This window comes from Suncus etruscus, chromosome 8 (genome assembly GCF_024139225.1).
Source record: "Suncus etruscus isolate mSunEtr1 chromosome 8, mSunEtr1.pri.cur, whole genome shotgun sequence".
Lineage (NCBI taxonomy): Eukaryota > Metazoa > Chordata > Mammalia > Eulipotyphla > Soricidae > Suncus > Suncus etruscus.
This window is the reverse complement of record NC_064855.1, coordinates 13,588,848-13,610,767: the sequence shown is the minus strand read 5'-3', so window position 1 is coordinate 13,610,767 and position 21,920 is coordinate 13,588,848. Positions and strand designations below refer to the sequence as shown.

The 21,920-nt window shown below is 42.8% G+C and overlaps 1 protein-coding gene across 1 annotated transcript in view; it reads left to right on the top strand.

Annotated features, from left to right (window-relative positions):
- The first annotated feature begins 15,253 nt into the window (after window positions 1–15,253).
- Window positions 15,254–21,920, top strand: part of TBCEL (tubulin folding cofactor E like) — a 56,778-nt gene continuing 50,111 nt past the window's right edge. Inside the window, exon 1 of the mRNA XM_049777938.1 lies at window positions 15,254–15,403. The gene's annotated coding sequence lies outside the window, so the exon portion shown is untranslated. The remainder of the gene's footprint in view (window positions 15,404–21,920) is intronic.

The window sequence follows — 21,920 nt, the reverse complement described above, 5'->3', positions numbered from 1 at the left end:
CCAAGAATGGCTGAATGCTTGAAAGGTTATAAGTAGGCCACACACATGTGGTGGATAGGGCATGAATAAAGCTAATGGTTCCTGATGCCTGCCTGTGAGTGAGTCTTGATTACGTCGATCACCTGGGCCTGAGACCTGCCGGCTAGATGGGGGATGAAGCCACGTGGCTGGGGCCTAAGCACAAAGGCCTCCATCCATCGCCATCCAGCCCCATCGTTATTTATTTAACTCAACAGTAGGGTATTTGCCTTGCACGCAGCCAATCCAGGAGATGGTGGTTTGAACCCCAGCATCCCATATGATCCCCCCTGCCTGCCAGGAGCAATTTCTGAGTGCATCCCTGAGCGGCACCAGGTGTGACTCAAAACACCAATAAATAAATAAGTAAAAAAACTTGTGTTGAAAGGGAAGAAAGGAATAGAGTAGCTGGATAAAGGCTTCTAGATGTCAAGCAGGAAGATGAGAAATTGTTGAGTGTTTGAGGATGTGAGAGAAGGCTCCAGTAGAACTAAGACTATGAAGTTCAAAAAGAAAAAAGAGAAGGGAGCACTTGAGATTGGGCACCTAAGAAATCCAGCCCCCCACCCCACCTCAAGAGAAAGCTATGAATTCTGCGGACTTCCTCTACTTCAAAAGCATTGCTAGCCACAGAGATGGGGACAGGTCACAGCTCAAGAAAGCTGGGAAAGGTGAGATTGTAAAGTGAGGAAAGACACACAGGTCATGAGGGAAGTTTGAGAGGGAGAGAAAGTACTCAGGAGCGGGGAACTAGGAGAAAAGTGCCCATAATCTAGTGAGCAGTGCTGCATGGCTGTTTGTCATTAGAGTTGAAGTCATAGTGTGTGTGTGAGGGGGGGAGAGACAGAGACAGAGAGAGAGCAAGAGAGACACAAAGAGAGAGAAATCTTCCACAGGTGATGGAGAATGGGCAATAGTAAATCTCTGAAATCTATCTCTTGGCAATACCGCCCTGCAAAGGGGTGCTAGAACAATTCCAGGAGGGCAACAGTCACCCAGATGCAATTGAGGATGGTTTTGTTTACTTGTTTAAAGAAGGTAGATTTTCAGGTGGTGCTGGGTGTTTTTTTTTTCTGAAGAGCCATATAAGTTCAAGCCCCTTTGCAGTCTAGAGGACTTCTATAATTCATTTCTATGTCTCCAACAGTGTTGCAGAGGGTAAGTGGAGTGGATATTTGGCCAGAGATTAAGTTTTATAAATGTTTGAGTCTTGTCTTAGTTAGTCACCTAGCCAATTCTTCACTTTCTTTTCTCCTTCATAGTATTTGATGTGTCTATATATCAAAATATCTCAGATGTACACACACTCAGTCACTCAATTTTACACTCACACAAGAGCTCATCTTGAGCTCTTTTTTTCTTTCTGTCAGAGCTTAGTCTTAAGACCTTTTCTTTGAGGATGTTGGGGAAGGTCACATATATAATAATTGGATAAAGAAGATGTGAAAACTACTTGGAAGGACAATGGAAACATAACACTTTAATCTGTCTAGTGGGGAGGGGATGTCTTCCAAGTAGACTTGGCATATGGACTGAGACTTCGACAAAAGGTTTCAATTAAGCCTGGATGTTCAATAGAAACTCACTTCAGAGAATACAGATAACTTATGGCCATTAATATGTTACATCAAAGAGCGGTGAATACCAAATCAAGACAGCAATGAGATATCAGCTTACACCAGTGAGGATGGCACATATCAAAAATACTGGGAGCAATTTCTGTTGGTGGGGATGTTGTGAGAAAGAAACTCTCATCCACTGCTGGTGGATATGCTGCCTGATACAACCAAATTGAAAACAGTATGGAGGGTTTTCACTAAACTCAAAATTGAGCTGCCATATGACCCAGCAACTCCCCCTTTTGGGTTTCTATCCTCAAGACAGAAAAACATTCATAGAAAAGAATGTATTCACACAGATATTCATTGCAGTACTCAGTACATAGCCAAGACTTGGAATAAACCTACCTGTCCAACATCAGACAAGTGGATCATGAAAATGAGGTACATATATATAATAGAATACTACATAAGTATGAAGAATGATGCAACATGCAATTTGCTGCCACACAGATAGATATTATGTTAAATGAAGTAAGCCAAAGAAGAAGGATAAATATAGAATATCACTTATATGTAGTATTTAGAATAATTCCATTGAGTAATGCAGTGGTCTAAATGGGAGTTGCCTCAAACACCCTTGACCCTAGAGTATAGCGAGGAGAAGGAAAGATACTGAATAGTGGAGGAGAAACACAAATATGAAAGAATGGGGACAAGAGGCCAAATGATCTTTGTGCACTGGTGGAAATAAAAAAAGGGGGGACAGAACTAAATATACAAGTCAAAGTCAACAACAATGGAAGTAAGAGACCCAAACTCTAACCAACTAAACTGTAAATGGGCCTTCTATACTGGCAGGCTTGGGGGCAAAGGGTGGTATATGGGATACACTCTGGGAACATGGTACAGGGAGACAATATGGTGGTGGGATTGGCCCTGATTTATTATATATCTGTTTTGTTTTGGGGTCATACCCGGCAGCGCTCAGGGGTTACTCCGCTCTATGCTCAGAAATCACTCCTGACAGGCTTGTGGGACCATATGGGATGCCGGGATTCAAACCACCGACTTTCTGCATGCAAGGCAAAATGCCTTACCTCCATGCTATCTCTTCAGCCCCTGATTTATTATATATCTGAAACCCAACTATGAAGGACTTTGTAAATCACAATGGTTTTAATAAAATTTTAAAAAGCCATGGATACTAATAAATAATATTGGAATATAACTGGGCCAGTGACAGAATTAACAATTTGGAGAAGTATTTGCAGGTCCCACTGTGGCATTGAATTAAAGGGTTTGAGTCATGTATTGGGTTCTGGCTCAGAAGATTGCAACAGCAGGGCCAGAACAATAGTCTAGTGGGGGGGATGCTTATCTTGCACACGGAAGACCCAGGTTCAATCTCTGGCATTCCGTATGGTCCCCTCGGCACCACCAGGAGTAATTCCTGAGTGAAGAGTCAGAAGTAACCCCTGAGTAATTCTGGGTATGTTCCCTCCCCTCAAAAAGCAAAACCAAACAAAAAAGATTGCAGCAACTACCAGCCTGTTCTCCACTCTCCATGAACACTTAGCACAGCCAAGTTGTGTCACAGTAAGATTGCCTCTCTGCCAGAAGTTTGTCAGAGGTACAGCTGCCTTGCCATAAAGATGAAACATTGCTCATAGGGTATTCATCCGTTCCAGAAGCATTAGCTGTTCACCTGCCTCAGAAGGTTCCATGGAGCTTCGTCTCTGCCATTTAATAAGAACCATGCCAACTTGGAAATTACACCAGTATAGTTTTAGGAACTACACATAATGTTAATCCAAAAGACTGAGACGCCTATTGAAGCATTGGAAAGCAAGTGGGTTTGCTATGAGGTAAAATTTCTCTGGATCAATCTATATTTTTATTTAGTTGTTAGATATAGCTCTATATTCTTTAACCAGCTTCAAGCTACTCCCAGGTGATTTCTCTAAATGCAGCTCTTTTCACATAAAATTGTAAATGAAGGAAGGAAAACTACAGAAGGGGAAAGAAAATGAGGGGGAAGATGGGTGTTGGAGGGATTGGGGAAGAACAGCTGATGTAATGACCATACATTTTACCTGAAGTAGAGCAGCAGCAGACAGCACTTGAGATATGTTACACAAGCTTTCTGTGTCATGTGAGACTCCTCCAGAGTTCATGAACCAAGTCACATGCTCTGTGGTAGTCATGCAACTCTAAAATACGTCACAAACTCTTGGACACCCCTTCCACTGAGTGGTGGATCATTATCTTCCGTCCTTGAACCTAGGTGGCTTTTTAAGATTCTCTCAGTGGGGCCAAAGGCCTGTTTGATAGGGCTTGTGTGCTCAGACTTCTGCCTCCATACTGTGAGGAAGCAATGCATGACTTCCTGGAGAAGTCATATAAGGGTATTGCAGTGATTCTGGCCAGCTGCCTTGGCAAAGGGTCCAGCCAATGGCCGAAACCAACCACCAGATGCAGGTAAGGGGCACACATATTTCCAGGCCCAGTACAGACTTCCTCTATACTTTTTGTGTTTCCAACTGAGACCTCAGACATTTGGAATCAGAGACAAAGCTGTGTCCCACTATGTCCTCTTCACATTCCGGAGGTCCCCTCAAATCCAGAGCAAAACAAAGTGGTTGTTTTATGGCACTATTTAGAGAGGGTTTAGCCAGCAGTGTATCACCACAGGGAGCTGGAGTGCATGTCTTGACTGGGTATATTTTGCCCTGCCTTAGTCCCCATTGTCCTTCCTATCCCACCACTCAAGAACCTCTGTTCTCCCCAGACTCACTTTTTCCCAGCCCACTTGAATCTTCCTAATCCAGTTCCTGCACTTTTGCCTATGCTAGATCCATTTCCAGATATTTAACATCAGGGACAGCTGTTTGAACCCAGTCGTCCCACTCCGTAGCAAGATTAATCCCTAAATTAGGAATAAAACATACAGAACCCACTTGTAGAATAAGTAGCTAAGGTATGTAAAGTGTTTAGTTGATGCTGTTAACTGTAGCCAGTCTTAAAGCAAGTCACGGAGTGTGATCAGCAAATTACAAGATCTAGAAGTGTCATTTTAAGAGGGATTGTCTTCTTAATGACCAATTCTTCCTGGAGAAAAAAAACTCCTTGACTTTGTAGAAAATTCCTCTTTAGAGGATAAATGAGTAAGTTCAAGCAATACTAAGAAGCATATCTGGTTATTGTAAGAGCTTAATGCATGTTTAGCTGTCATTATTATTAAGTCTTAAATACTTATTCAAATATTCTCTCAACTTCTGATATCCAGTCCCTCTGTTTCTTGAATCGGAGCAGGAATTAGTGCCAACCAAAAAAGAAGTTGTAAAAATGGACAACTTTCATTTCTAGCATGAGCTAGATAATGTCCACTAAATCTCCCTTTGTAGACAAAAAAAGAAAAGAATAAAAGAAAAGAAAACCCATATAGCTATTTTTCTAGACCTTGTAGATCTCAGAAAGCTAATAAGTCTGGGAAAGGATCACAATTCAAAGGAAAATGGAAAGGAATTGCAGCTGTTTCCTGGCCATGAGGTTTGTTCAGGATTAGACCGTTGAACAATCCAACTTTCAAATGCCAAAGATAAAGGGAGAATCTTGAAAATGGAGAGAACAAAGTCACACATCACATACAAGGCATCTTCAATAAGATTTTATTTTTCATCAGACGCCCTAAAGGACCCATTTAAAGAATGTGCAAAAGGGGGGAGAAAAAAAAGCTCTACGCACTAGGAAGTCAATACCTGCAAAACTCTCCTTTCAAAGGAGAGAGGAATTAAAACAATCCCAGCTATATAAAAGTGAAGGAGTTCATTAACACCAGAACCTGGAAATGCTAAGGTGAGTTCTTTGGTCAGAGATGAAAGGGAGCCTAAAAGGAACTAGAGGTGGAGGGATTTAGCAAGGTCTCTGGTAAAGGCAAATAAAGGAAAGCAAATACAGGAAGATTGAAAAAATTAGTAATATTCTGTAATATTGTAATATTAGTAATATTGGTTTGTAACTATTTTCATTTTATACAAAGTTAAAAAGGCAAACACATTCTAGGTATGCTAATGGATCTAAAGATATTCTCTGTGACATCTACAGCTAAGTAGAGGTTTGAACTGTAAAGAAGTCTACACATGACCAAAATTGGGGTCAATTTTCTTTATTTTGGGTTTTGGTATCATACCCAATGATCTCAGTGGATACTCTTGGCTGTATGCTCAGGAATTATTCTTGGTGGGCTCGGGGGTGTGTCGGGGGAATGTAATATAGGATCCTGGGACCAGAACCTGGGTCAGCCATCTGCAAGGCAAATGCCTTGCCTATTGTACTATTGCTCTAGCCCCTATGTCAATTTAAATTATAATTTTAAAATCAGCTGTTATAACTTTAGAATGATATAAGTAATCCCCATGGTAACCACAAAGAAAATATCTACAGATACATACAAAATATATGAGAAAAATAACAACTTATCAGCACAAAAAAATAAAAATAACAAAACATAAAAAAGGCAAAAATGGAGAGAACAAGGGGCCAGAGACCTATAAAATATTTAAAAAAGTAAATAGGGTAAGAGCAACATTAACTTCTTATTAGTATGTTCAATGTAAATAAAATAAATGAATTATGTAAAAGAAAGATTGGCAGTGGGTCTGGAGAGATAGTATAGTAATAGGGGACAGGGAGCTTTGTCTTGTAAGTGGCAGACCCTAGTTTGATCTCCAGCATCCTATATGGTGCTTCAAGCACCTTATGGAGTAAACTCTCAAGCACTGCTGGGTGTAGCCCCACCCCCCCCCAAAAAAAAAAACCAAAAGGAAAAGATTGTCAAAATGGATTTAAGAAAATTATAACTCCCTACTTATTTTTATTAGTTTATTGACCTAAAGTGTTATATTGAGGGAAGGCACTAATTTTAAGGAGAATATAGACTTCCTTGAAGTGAGAGAGAAAGAGAGAGATAGAGAAAGAGAGAGAGAGAAAGTTAAGGAAATCCAGGCCTAAAACAGGGCCTGGGTACCTCCAGAGCTAGTGCCAAAACTCCCTTTTCTATCTAAGTAAAAGGAAAAATACACTCTGTTCAAATAATTTTTAAAAGGGCAGGGTAGAATATCAGATATAGGAATCTATGTCTAAAACCGTTACATTGACAAAGACACCAGATGTTGATAAAAGGGTCAAATCATCCAGATCTAGCAACCATAAACCTATTCTAGCAGATTAGAGGTGTAAGAAGCAACTACATGAGTTTCTGCATGTGAACCAAATATTGATGGGATCGAAGGGAGACAAGATAGTTCTGTCATCATCGTAGGAGACTTCAGCCCCACACACTTTCAGGGATGGGTAAACAGATCAATAAGGAGACAGTCGTCTTGGTTTATTTGGACTGCTAGAGCAGAATGGCCCGATTGAGTGGCTTGTAAATGACAGACACTTATTCTGCAGGATTGGGAAGGGCAGGAGGAAGTCTGATGTGAACAGAGGCACTTTGCTGTCTAGCCAGCTTCCCCCTGCCAAAAGATGCCTTCTCACCAACCTCACTAGGCAGGAAGAGCAGGGAGCACTCTGGGGTCTTTTTGATCTAGATGCTAATCTCATGAAGCTCCAACCTCATGATCTCAGAAGCCACTTCATATTAGGGTAAGGATTTCAATATGTGAAGGCTGGGGTACATAAACATCAGGTCGTTTCTAGAAATAGGGATTTCTATAGCACCGAGGACCCATTGGATCTAATGAATATGGGACACTCTGCTACAGCAGAAAGCAGAACATTTTTCTCATGTTCACGTCAACATTTTCCATGAGATCAAGTGTTGGGCCACAGAACATTTGTCAGTGAATCTGAAAATACTGATATTTTAGGAAGTATTTTCTTGTTAGCACAACAGAATGAAAAGCTGTATTGTCCAGTGTAATGGTTAATAGTCCCATTTATTTATTGAGCACTCGAAATGTAGCTTGTCCAATTGCCTTAAAAGTAAAAAAATCAGACTTACTATTTCAAAAGAATGTAATCTAATCCCTTTTTGTATTGATGCATGATGAAATTAATGCTATTTTAGATTTATTGGGCTAAGAAAAAGCATGGATAATATTAATTTCATTTCTAAATATGCTTACTCGAACATTTTAATATTACATATGTGACTCAACTGACCACTCTATGTTGAATAATGGTCATCAAATATGGATCTACCAACCTTACTCCAAAGGCTACTCCCAACAGACACATATGTATCTGTTCACTTATAGTCAAGAACAATAATGTTCATAGCGGCATTAATAGCCCCAAGCTGAAAATAACCCAAATATCTTTCAACCGTGGAGTGGATAAATTAACTGTAATGTGATTATTAATAAAATACTATTTTATTGCAAAAAAAATTAATGACAACTATATGCAGCAACATGGTTGGCAGTGATAAGTGAAAAGAAAGCATCTCATTTGAATTTTTGTGTATAAAATGTAAAAACAGAAAAATAGACTATCGTGTTAGAAACCATAAGAGTACTTAACTGGGGAACACGGTGGGTATTGTGACTTGGGGGAGTACATTGAGAAACTGGTTATCCCATTCTCCTTCAGGGGGCAATAGTTCAGGGTGGGGGAACAGGTGTGCAAATTGTCCAAGGAGTGGGTGTACTAGTTTCTGCGTAATTAGGGGCCTTGACATTTTTGTTTGCTTAAAGAAGATATATTTGGATGAGCGGTACTGAGTAATTATCTTTCTCAGAAGGAAGCCATAGGCCAAAGATGTCTGAGAACCCCTGTAGTCTCCATAGAGTTTGGCTTTATGTTGACTCAGCTCTACATTTAGGGATATTGTGTGGGTAGTTTTCTGTTGTGATTTGGAGCAACAGCAAAAAAAAAAACCCCAGGGATTAGTGGAGCATCTAGCAATTTCTTGCAAATGATTTGAGGGGGGCACACCTAGCAGAGCTCAGGGGTTACTCCTGGCTCTGTGCTCAGAAATCACTCCTGGCAGGCTCCACAGAACATATGGGATGCTGGGAATCCAACCCAGGTTTGTCCTGGGTCAGCCGCATGCAAGGAAAACGCCCTATCACTTGTTATCTCTCTGGCTCAAATGATTTATTTTTATTTTTTTCAAATTATTTTTTAAAATTTGGTCGTTTGTTTTTGTGCGATGCTTAGAGATTACCCCTGGTCTGCACTCAGAGTATATGGGGTGCCAGGGATTGAACTTGAGCAGGCTACACCCTCCCCACTGTACTATCACTCAGGAAATCAACAAATGAGTTTTTAAATAGGGGGTAAAGCAAAGGGTGCTCAGGACACTATGGTGCTAGTCAAATTCTGCCTGGCATAGGTTATGCAAGTGCTCTGCCACTTGAATCATTGATTATAATAAATGTAAGGCCTCCTGAAGAAGAAAACTTATCATGGATCCAGTTATGTAAATTGCAAATTAAAAGTTCTTTTTAAGGAGCCTGCTCTGCCCAGTAAGGAAATCTTTAAATGTTCTAAGTCGTCCTAAGTATGACTGTAGGTTTAAAATTAAAAATATCTCTGCTATTTGCTTGGTCAGTAAGCTCGGCATGACAGTCCATTTCCTGGCAGCTATGTCAATAATGTGGACAAAAATAAATTATGGAATCTCAGAACTGCAGGATTTAAAGCCATAATAAAACCAATTTTTTTAGCTGTGATTTTATTGTGAGTCTGAAGGACTCTCTGGTATTTCCTCTTACAAATATATGCTTTCTATTATATGGATAACATTTTACACCTAATTTATAGCATAATTGGTTTTTCAGTCTGGGTTGTTTAGTATGTGAAGCTCTAAGGCAGAAAAAGATCAAGTGATAAAACTCATTAGTGGAAAAATCAGGATTCACATTGCTGACTCTTCATTTCTAACTCAGTAATGATTCTTTCGAGTGAAATCGTTGTTTTTCTCTTTCCACATGTTCCCAATTGTATATTGATGAGGTTCACGTAGAATTTTTATATATCTGTCTTATCCTTCAGTTACTTGAGTTGATTCCCTTATCTTTCTTTCCAAATAACAAACCTTCAGTTGTTTTATATCACTGTTATTTAAGTATCTCTTTGCAACTTACGCTATAAGCATTGTCCTTCTTCATCTTTGCCTTCCCAAACAATTTAGCTGAGTTCAAAGGATACATTTATTATAAAATAAACATTTGTTTCTTCAAAGGACAAATGCCAAGCTGAGATGTCCTGCGAGGTCTATATCCCATCATTTCAGAGTAGTCATGAACTGAGATTCTGGTGTCAAATTGACTTAAAAAAGAAGTCAAACTTGGTCATCACGACTGTTATATATTGCTGGCTGCATTACTTAGATCTACTTGGTAAATCTGATTGTCCATACACAGTTCACATAAACACCATTGGGATTAGAGGGTGGGTCTATGTAAAAACCATTTTCTTTTGCTGTTTGCTTTTGTTTTGGTGGTGCTCAGGGGTTACTTCTGGCTCTCCACTCATGAGTCATTCATTCCTAATGGGCTCAGGGAATCATATGGAATGTGGGGGATCAAATCCGGGTCAGCTTCGAACACCCTACCCATTGTGCTATTGCTCCAGCTCCCTCTATTTGAATTTTTGTTTTGTTTTGGTTTTTTGGGTCTACTCCTGGCTCTATGCTCAGAAATTGCTTCTGGCAGGCTCAGGGGACCATATGGGATGCCAGGATTTGAAACATCATCCTTCTGCATGCAAGGCAAATGCTTTACCTCCATGCTATCTCTCCAGCCCCCTATTTGCAAAGTCTTGAGTTGTCTCTGACACATAGAAATCCTGATCGCCATTACAGCTTACACAACCCTGAATGAAAGACTTAGTTAGAGGAACACAGGCTTAGAATCTCCAGATCCTATGCTGTTCTAGCAATGATTTCTTCTAAGAGAGTTTCTATCTTTGCTGAACCTCCTCCAGGGAGAGAGGGATTCCATTAGAACTGACTGAAGTAGTTTGAACACTTCCCACATTCTTCCTTATCGTTATATTGAACCATATAAAAATGCTTCTTGGAGATCAAAAAATATGTATCAACAATTTTTTCTTTTTTTCCTATTTATTTATTTATTTATTTTGTTTTTTGGGTCACACCTGGCAGCGCTCAGGGGTTACTCCTGGCTCTATGCTCAGAAATCACTCCTGGCAGGCTCGGGGGACCATATGGAATGCCGGGGTTTGAACCATCGACCTTCTGCGTGCAAGGCAAACACCTTACCTCCATGCTATCTCTCCGGCCCCAATTTTTTTTCTTGTTTCGGTTTTTGGGCCACACTAGCGGTGCTCAGGGGTTACTCCTAGCTGTGTTCAGAAATTGTTCCTGGCAGGCATGGGGGACCATAAGAGATGCCGGGATTTGAACCACCATTGGTCCTGGGTTTTCTGCTTGCAAGGCAAATGCCCTACCGCTGTGCTAGCTCTCTGGCCCCCTTATCAACAATTTCTAATCAAATGACCAATAACCTGTTATTTCCGGTCACATTTGTCCAGTATCTTATTATATATTTTGTCCTCTTCTTTCTTATAACAATCCTTTCCAGAGAATGAGTCATCAGTGATGACCAAGATAAACCCACTGACTGTCTTCACGGATAGGCTTGTCAATCAAAGAAGTGACTGGCGCTATTATGCAGGTTTGTAAACAAATGAAATTTACCCATCAAAAATAAACGACAAAAGTTTTAGCAAAATGATTCATATTTGTTGTATCCCCCCCCAGTTGCTGTCACAGGACAGCAAAGGTAGATTGCCCTAGGGTACCTGACTTACTCTGGGTCAGTCCATCAATAAAGGGTCCCCAGAGCATCCCTTTGAACCTCCTTCAGTGGAGTGGGGACACATTTCTCTCAATTCCTGAAGACCTTGTGACTAAGACACTTTGAAGGGTAGCCATGGCAATGGATCTATTGTACCTTAAGCCATTGGTCTCCCCCCATTTTCTGCCTGTGTGTGGCAGGTCCCAAAGGAAAGCCAACTATATCTAACAGGCAAGCTCAGGGTATATATTTTTAGTGTCATATTATGTTTGGGGAGGCACGCCTGGCAGAGCCCAGGGTCTACTACTAGCTCCGTGCTGGTGGAAAGTTGCTTCTTGCAGTGTTCAGGGGGCCAGGAGGGGGCCAGGTTTCAGACCCTGGCTCTGTTTGCAGAGCATGCCTCAGCCCATTGACCTCTAGAGCTTCCAGGTTTAAATTATTAAGGAGAAATGGTTCTGGATTCTTGAGTGGTCTGCTGACAAAATATGTGTGCTCAGGGTCTGCTGAGCTAATCACCAGGGTGTGTCAGCTGCTTCAAAGAGGCAGTTTCTTTGGGTTTTCCCCCATTTGTTCAGCCTCTAGTCCCCGTTGTGAACAAAATCAGTATCAAAAGAGACAATAAGAAAATCAGTAATCATGGAAATTTTTTTCCATTTTCAACAGCTCCAAGAAGAATGCATCGAGAAGGGCTCAGCAGACTGAAAGCAGGGCGCTAAAGTCTCAGCTGAATTTTCTCTGATAAGGAAAATGTTCTCAATCTCCTCTTTTCCAACGGGAGAATCACTAACCACAGATGGTTGTGGAGCTCCTGCGATGTCACTAAGGTCAGGGGGACTCGGGAAATGCCAATTTAATTTAACTTTTAAATCCACTTCAGGGGAAGTAGCCTCACATAGCTCGACACTACTCCCACTGAACAGAGCCAGTCGAAGTGGGGAGGACATAGAGCTGGAGAAGTCAACAGGGTGGGAATGTGACAGCCTGGAGCATGTTAATATTGTTGATTTTTTTACCTTGTACCCCCAGGAAGTCCAGGAAGGATTTTAAAATGGAGGAAATAATAAAATCAGATATGAATTTCTGGGAATATCATTCTGGATGTTTGTGATGAGAGGAGGCTGCTGTATAGAGGCACAAGCATGACTCACATTTCTGGTTCCTTTTCCCACTTGCTCACAAGATCTCCAAGATAGCTTACCTTCAGGTACCTCACTCACAGGTAAAGCCTTTCACCAAAGCGTCCCCTTGAACTTCCTTCAGGGCGGGATGGAGGTTTCTCTGCTCCTCGAGGCCTTGGCACGGAGGTGCTTTAGAGGGCAGCTGCACCCATGGGCCTGATGTGCTCGAATCCATTCATCTTCCCCCCTCTTCTAAGCCGTATCTTATCTCCTCTAAGCCATATCCATGGGGTACAACTAACAGAAAGAGAAGTAACAGGGTGACAAGCTGACAGAGTGGTTCCACTCCAAAGAATGAGCTGTTACACACCATACATATCCCAGCTTCTCGATATAGTGTCTGTCTGTCTGTCTGTCTGTCTGTCTGTCTGTCTGTCTGTCTGTCTGTGGCTTCAGGTATCAGGATGGCTGTAAACCTTAGTGCCTGTTATCCAGCTGGGCAGGTGGGCATGCATTATGACATGAATGTGGGGGACGCTGACAGCGCAGGCCTCTTCCCGGGGAAGCCAAGAGTGGGGAGCAAGGACACACGTGCCAGCGAGTTTAAGAGATTCCAGCCCTGGGCACCTGAATGACAGTGTTTGCTCTGCATGCAGCCGATCCCTTTCAATCTTGGGCATCCCATATGGACCCCCAAGCTAGCCAAGAGTAATATCTAAGCACAGAGCCAAGATTAACCCCTGAGCCTGGCTGGGTGTGGCCCTGAAACCAAAACCAAAAAATAGAACTCCCATGTGATACAGCTATTCTACTCCTAGGGATATACCCGAGGAACACAAAAATACAATTCAAAAATCCCTTTTTTCACACCTATATTCATTGCAGCACTATTTACAATAACCAGACTCTGAAAACAACCAAGATGCCCTTCAACAGAGGAATGGCTAAAGAAACTGTGGAATACACAATGGAATATTATGCAACTGTCAGGAGAGATGAAGTCATGAAGTTTTCCTATACATGGATGGACATGGAATCTATTATGCTGAGTGAAATAGAGAGATAGACATATCTATGGGTTTTAAGAAAAATTAAACACATTCCTGTAATAAGGCCCAGAGACAATAGAATTAAGGGCTGGAAGGACCGAATCACAATTTGAAGCTCACCACAAAGAGTGGTGAATGCTGTTAGGGAAAAAAAAAACTATACTAACAACTAGCATGACCATCTTAATGAGTGAGAAAAGTAGAATGCTTGTCTCGAATACAGGTATGAGTGGAGAAGGAGGGAGTGAGGCATTGATGATGGGAAGGTTGCACTGGTGAAGGGGGAGGTATTCTGTTTATGACTGAAACCCAACTACAAACATGCTTATAATCATGGTGCTTAAATATTTATATTAAAAAAAAAACAGATTTCCAGGCCTGATGGCACCTGCAGGAACCACTGAAGTTAGAGCCAGGCAGTGACTCTCAGGTCCAAGTGGCAAGTGAGTGAATGAGTCACACAAAAGGTAGCCAGCCAGGAGGACACAATGCCTGGGTGAAGAAGTGTCACGTTCTCTCGGAGACTGGTTGGGGTTTGATGCCCACCAAGATCCCAGACAGGAAAGACATTTCCCATTCCATGTCTGACTAGGTCAGGGGAAACAGTTCAGTTATAGAGACCCACAGGAAATCATTCACACAGTGAAGAGGTACAAAAATGGTTTCAGGAAATCCAGTGCTCAAGCACTGGAATTCAAACCATCCAAGCTTTCTGCTCCTAAGAAAGAGCACAGCTCAGTGGAAAAAGAAGACTGAAGAATGAGTCCCTGCCTTCCTCAGACCGCTGCTTTTATTTTTATTTAATTTTTTGGTTTTTGGGTCACACCCGGCAGTGCTCAGGGGTTCCTCCTGGCTCTATGCTCAGAAATCGCTCCTGGCAGGCTCAGGGGACCATATGAGATGCAGGGATTCAAACCATCGACCTTCTGCATGCAAGGCAAATGCCTTACCTGCATGCTATCTGTCTGGCCCCATAATTTTATTTTATTTTATTGGTTTTTGGGTCACACCCAGCAGTGCTCAGGGTTTCCTCCAGGTTCTACACTCAAGAAATCACTCCTGGCAGGCTCAAGGGATGAGGGAGCCATATGGGATGCCAGAATTTGAACCACCGTCCTTCTGCTTGCAAGGCAAACGCCCTATCTGCATGCTATCTATAAGGCCCCATAAATTCTTTTTTGGGGGGAGGAAGGTTGGATTTTGGGTCACACCCAGCAGCACTCAGGGGTTCCTTCTGTTTCTACATTAAAGAAATCCTGGCAGGCTCAAGGTGTGTGTGTGTGTGGGGGGGGGGGGGACCATATGGGATGCCAGGATTCGAACCACCTTCCTTCTGCATGCAAGGCCAAACGCCCAGGTTTCTTCCATGCCATCTCTCAGGCCTCCAGCAGACCCTTGCTTTTATTGACAAGAATCAGGCTCCATCCTAGAGTGGGAGCAGAATACCAAGTAAGAAATCATCCTATATATGATCACCAGATCACACCCTAGGTTAGAGTACAATTATTGATTAGAATAGGATCTTTAGGAACCCAATCAACACCAGTGGCCGGGGCGACCCTGAGCAAAGCAGAAGCCTGCCAACAACAGAGCGGCGTCTCCGTTGCCATGGCAACAGCCGCCGGGCCGCCCCGCCTACGCAGGCACGCACGCACGCAGCCGACGTGCCACGTGCGCGGGGTCACGTGTTGTTTGGGCCCGGCAGAACTGCTTCCGGGTCAACCAATGGAGGACAGCGGGCTCTGCAGGTGAAGAAGCGCAGGCGGGTCCGGGGCCCCGGGACCAGGCCAGAGGCGGCGGCGGCGGCGGCGACGACGGCGGTGGAGGCCGGGCGGGGGGAGGCGAAGCGCCTCCGCAGCAGCTCCGCCGTGCCCGGGCAAGGGGTGAGTGGAGCCCAGGCCTGCCCGCTTACCCCTGGGCTCCCCCACTAGGCCTGGGCATGGTTGCATGCTTGACAGCAGGAGGCGAGCAAGCATATCTGTGGTACCCGGAGATGCAAGGTGCTGGCTGTCCAGGCCCCGTGCAGAAGCCCAGATCATCCTCTCCAAGGCCTCGGGGTTCACTCCAGGGTCCTCCACCCTTTGCAATCAGGCCCCAAGGGGGGAGGCATGGAAGTGAGCAGGTGGGGAGAGTGATGAGCACCCCTGGCTCTGCTTTTGGGGGACCCCCCAAGGGATTCCCCAGTTGGTAGTTGGTGGGAGATTGGATCTGCTTTCTGGGGGACCCCCAAGAGGCTCCCCAGTTGGAGAAGTTGGTGGGAGATTGGTTCTTGCTTTCTGGGGGACCCCCTTGAGGCTCCCTAGTTGGAGAAGTTAGTGGGAGATCCGTTAACAGCCTCTGAAGCTGCCCTTCCTGTTGCTATGTGACGCTTCTGTTGTGCAAGCAATGCCTCTGACTATTGTTGGGGGGCACCCACCCAGCAACTCAAACCAGGGCCTGCCCTCCTCCTAATCCCCACCCAGTTCTTTACAGGCGTCCCTGGAACCTCAGCAACCCGTCTCCAGAAGCAAAGACTTAGTGCCAAGCACCAAGGGTAACATGTTTCTCAGCTTTCGGTTGGCTATTTCCCACTAAATCTTTTTAGCTTTTCAACTTCAAAACCAAACAACAGGGGTCAGAGAGATACAGCATGGAGGTAGGGTGTTTGCCTTGCATGCAGAAGGACGGTGGTTCGAATCCCGGCGTCGTCCCATATGGCCCCACGAGCATGCCTGGAGCGATTTTTGAGCTTAGAGCCAGGAGTAACCCCTGAGTGCTGCAGGGTGTGACCCAAAAAAAACAAGACAAACAAAACAACAAAAATTCGAAATAAACCAAACAACAGAATTCTTACAGTGGGACACTTTTCATGGACTACACGATTAGAACACAACTTTCAGAGAGTGAAAGGCCGTACCCCCATCGTATTCTATATATTTTATATTCCAGTTACATATGATGCTTAAGGACCTTCTTGTTTTCCGGTTTGACTTTTGGTATTTAGGGCTGGAGCTGTGGCACAAGCAGTGGGGCATCTGCCTTGCACGGGCTAACCTAGAACATAAAGTGTTTCCATCCTCCAGTGTACCCATGTGGTCCCCCCAAGCCAGGAGCGATTTCTGAGCGTATAGCCAGGAGGAACTCCAGAGCATCACCGAGTGTGGCCAAAAAAAAAAAAGACTTGGTTTTTTTGGGTCACACCTGATGATGCTCAGGGGTTGCTTCTGGCAGGCTTGGGGAACAATTTGGGATGCTGAGGATCGAACCTGAATCTGTCAGGCGCAAGGCAAGCACCCTACCCACTCCAGCCCCAAGTTTGGATCATTTTTTTTGTTGCATCTTTTTTCTTTCATGAAAAATGCTGTCTGGTTCAAAGTAAGAGCTCAAAGTGTCAGGGTTCATGCTTTTACACACAGCAAGCCCCCGGTTTGATCCCTATTGTCCCTGAGCTCTGAGCTGAGTGGGATTAGCCTTCAGGGCATTGCTGAGCATGGCTCATAAAAATAAAAGAAAAATCCAGGGTCAGTAAATTACTATTTCCATCTAGAATAGGTAGGTAGGACCGGGTAGCTCAAAGGGCTTGTGAGCATGCTTTGCTTGTGGGAGGGAGCCCAGGGTTCAAGCCCCCACCCCAAACTCAGCAGGGGGAGCCCCCACTCCTCCCGCCCCAGCACCTAGGGAGGGAGATTACTGGGCAAGGTGACCCAAAACAGAAAAATATAACTTTTTTAGTCCATTAAATTGATTAATGGTACACAATTTTCAGTTTGAAAAACTACCAACCAAATTCTTCCTCTTCAGGTCAATGGCTTCTTCAGAACAAGGCTGATAGCCTGGTTAAGGAGGTGGAGGCGGGAACCCGCAAAAGGGGGCAGTGACTTGTTTCAGAGGTTCCTATAGGACTGTAGCTATTCAGGCTTCTCTCAAGTACCATCTCTTTCCATCTTAAGACTCCTGATCATTTAATGAAAATTTAGTGAAATAAAATAGTACTTAGAAATTTGACTTAGCTGTGACTGGGAGAGGAAAATGCGTTCAGGAGAGTTTTTATTTCTCCAGGCTGGGAAGCCTCATTGGATGGAATTTTGGAATTAGATGTGTGCCCAACTTTTCTTTGTCCTTGCTGAGACCGAACAGCGCGAGAAGCCTAGTTCCATTTAGTTGCTTTATTTCTATCGACAACATAATTTATTTTATTTACCCTTTTAATGATTGTAAAGATACACGGATTTGATTTTTTGACATCTAAGGTGAAACCTCAACTCTCTTTCCTCTCATTTTCTTGGGGACACTCTTTTTTTTTTTTTTTTTTGGTTTTTGGGCCACACCCGGTAACGCTCAGGGGCTACTCCTGGCTATGTGCTCAGAAGTTGCTCCTGGCTTGGGGGACCACATGGGACACCGGGGGATCGAACCGTGGTCCGTCCAAGGCTAGCGCAGGCAAGGCAGGCACCTTACCTTTAGCGCCACCGCCCGGCCCCGGGGACACTCTTTACAGTGCTGGGGAACCCGGCACTGTGATACCTGGAATTAAACTGGGTCGACCATGTGCAAGGCAAGTGAGCATTTTTACTCCATAATGTCATTCCGATCCTCAAGTTATTATATGGAGTACTTTTTGTATGCTATCAAAAGTATAGGTATGTAGCTTTAGTATATGTTTTAACTTATCTCAGATTAACTGGAGTCAGTTGTGAATATCTTAGTTCCTCCATTACCTTTGGATAAAACACTTAAATGAGTTGGATCAGAGTAAACATCATGGTGGGAACAGAGGGAGTAAGGAGCCTTCAGTGTGTTGATATTTAAAGTCCTTTTCAGAGGTGTCACACAGCCTTTTAGTACTAGATGTTTTGTGCCAAATGATGTTCTGGATGTTTGTAGGTAAATTTATAGGTATGTATTTAAGACCAGTTTAACAGGATTCATTTTTGTTGATGATTCTTTCATGTTATCTGGAACAGTGGAATTCCAAGCATTGCCTGAGAATTTCCAAATTAACCTCTCTTGTGGGACCCTATTCCAGATCAGATACCTTTTTGAAAGGGGTCTTACTCTGTGTGCTCTCAACTTTGCTTTAATTACTGTTTACTGAGTGTCTTTTTTGTGGGTGACAGGGACACATGTCAGTCATCCTATGAAAATTACATTTTTATTTGGTAAATATTTGTTTTGAAGTATGAAATTTTAAAGAATGTTTAAAAATGTTTCCTTTGTGGTAGATGAATGGAACTTTCAGAAGGAAGATTCTCATACATTTTATTTTTCTGGGACTCCTGTGTACCTGCCAATAAACAGTTGTGGAGAATTTACCCCATGTGATTGTGTGTATTTTTTTGTTTGTTTATTTGCTTTCATTTATTGAACCTCAGAATCTTAAATATCTACCTATAGCTGACTCTTTCCCTGTTCTAACTTTTGCTTGCAAACTGTGGGCCTGAAAACCCTATGCTTACATGGTTGTATATTTGTGTAAAAATGAGTTTTGTGGCCCTGGATAATCTAACATGTGTTTGTTTATATGTGTGTTATATATTCATATACATATACTTTAAGTATTTTTTTAGTGTGATAACTGTGATATGCACTTTGGCTACTCAGTTTTACTGATCTCTTAGATGTGGCAGTGTTTGTTTTCATTTTTAATTAAATCACCATAGGATCAAAAATTAAAAGGTTGTTTATAGTTGAGTTTCAGCCATACAATATATATATATATTTTTTGGGAGGGGAGGCCATACCCGGTGACGCTCAGGAAATACTCCTGGCTGTGCACTCAGAAATTGCTCCTGGCTTGGGGGACCATATGGGATGCCAGGGAATCAACAATGGTCCATCCTAGGCCAGCCACGAGCAAGGCAAACGTTCTACCGCTGTGCCACCACTTCAGTTCCGACAGCCAGCCATACTATACTCTTAACACCCAACCCTTCACCATTGTTCATTTCCCGCCACCAGTTTCCCCAGTTACCCTTCCATCATTCCACCCCTAACCTCAGCCTGCCTACATAGTACTCTCTCTTGCAGTACCGCTTTTGAAGAGGTATTATACATATCACTTCGTTTCAATTCCCAGTTCTTGTCCAGAGTGATAATTTCCAACTGTTGTCATAGTCCCTTCTCAGTCTTAACTTTGCTTCCGCTCATTTCTGTTGTCTTTAGTGATTTGGATTATGTGATGTTTGTTTTCTTTTTAATTTAAGTGTAATTGACAATCGACATTACATTAATTTAGTTGTGAGACTCAATTGACATTTGTATAAAAGCAAAAGGGTGAGTCTGTTTTCTGTCTACGCCTGGCATCTTTTTAAGACACGTTATACTATATTAATGCCTGTGGCCCTCATGCTAGACTCTGTTTCCCCTTGGCTTATTTATTTCATAATGGAATCTTTGTACCTTTTGATGCCCTTCTCACACTTCACCCAGCACCAGCAGCCCTTCCATCTGGTAACCACCAATCTGTTCTCTAGCTAGGAGATTGGCTTTGTTTCAGCTTTTAGACGACATATAAATGAAGCCATACTATATTTGTCTTTTTCTCTGGTTTATTTCACCTAGTATCATGCCCTCAGAATTCATCCATGTGGTTGAAAAGGCAGAATTCCTTTGTTTAAAATATTAATTCATTGTGTATGTATTTATTCATATACACGTATACATAAACATACACATCACATTTTCTTCATTTGCCTCTTAATTGCCTCTTAGCTTGTTTTTATATCTTGGTTATTGTAAATAATACAACAGTGAACTTGGGAATATGAGTGTATCTCTCTTTTCGAAATAGCGCTTTGTTTTCTTTGAACAAATATCCAAAAGTGATATTGCTGGAACATATGGTAGTTTTATTTTTAACTTTTTGAAGGACTTCCATATTGCTTTCTTTTTTTTTTTTTTTTTTTTTTTTGGTTTTTGGGCCACACCCGTTTGACGCTCAGGGGTTACTCCTGGCTATGTGCTCAGAAATCGCCCCTGGCTTGGGGGGGACCATATGGGATGCCGGGGGATCGAACCGCGGTCCTTCCTTGGCTAGCGCTTGCAAGGCAGACACCTTACCTCCAGCGCCACCTACCCGGCCCCCCATATTGCTTTCTAATGGCTGCATCCAGTTACCTTCACACTAGTGAGCAGTGACTTGCCCCTCCATCCCCACTAAGATTTGTTTTTCGGGCTTTTTGTCTTGTTGGTTATTGCCATTCTGATAGGCATGACCTGGTTTATCGTATTACAGTTCTAGTTTGCATATTTCTAATTAGTGCTTGGAGCATTTTTTTCAAGTACTCACTGTCCATGAATGTTCTCTTTGGAACAAGGTTTATTCATTATTATTGGGGGGGAAGGAATCAATTATTATTAGAAATATTTCTTTGTTATTAACTTGTATGGATTCTATATTTTGGATTCTTAACTCTGCACTTGACTATGTTTTATAAATAACTTCTCCCACTCAGTAGGTTACCTTGTTTTTATCATGGTTTCCATTGCTGCACAGTCATATTTTTTTTATTGCTTTTTCAGAGGAGGGGCTTGGGGCCACATCTGGCGACATTGAAGAGTTACTCCTGGCTCTGCACTCAGAAATGCTCTTGGCAGGCTCTGAAGACCACCTAGGATGTTGAGGATCAAACCTAGTTTCAGTCTTACATTGATATCTTTTTTTGGGGGGGGGGGGTCACACCCAGTGGCGCTTGGGGGTTATTATTCCTGGCTCTGCGCTCAGAAGTAGCTCTTGGCAGGCTCGGGGACCTTATGGGATGCCAGGATTCAAACTGGGGTTCGTCCTGTGTTGGCTTAGTACAAAGCAAATGCCTTACCACTGTGCTATCACTCCGGCCTCATACATTGATGTCATTTTGCTTTAATTTTTGTCCTTGGTGTGAGTAGATGTGAACTAGTGGTTCATTTTTTTTTTTCACTGTGGCCAGGCAGTTTTCCTAGCACTGTTTATTGAAGTCTTTTCTTCATCCTATTTTGCTTGTTTTCACTTCATTTAATTTCACACCCGACTGTGTTCAGGACTTACTGCTGGCTCTGTCCTCAGGCATCACTCCCTAGTGGATCTCCGTGCCCATATCTAGTTCTGGGGATTAAACCCTGGTCCCAGTTTCATGTTATATAATGGTCTTAATGGTATTCTCTTCTTTGGAGACTTTGTTTTTGGGGGGAGAGTCATACCTGGCAGTACTCCTGGTTCTGTATTCTGGGCTCACTCTTGGGGCAATGCCCAGTGTGTCATGCGTATACCAGGGATGGGACTAAAATCGGCAATGTGCAAGGCAAGTACATTATCCCCGTACTGTCTCTTCTGCCCATTTTCTTCACTCTTGTCTGAGCTCTATATATTTGAGGTCTAGTTGGGAAAGTCCTCCCAAGGATTCTTGAAACTGACACAGTTTGGGGCATGAATTAATAATCACT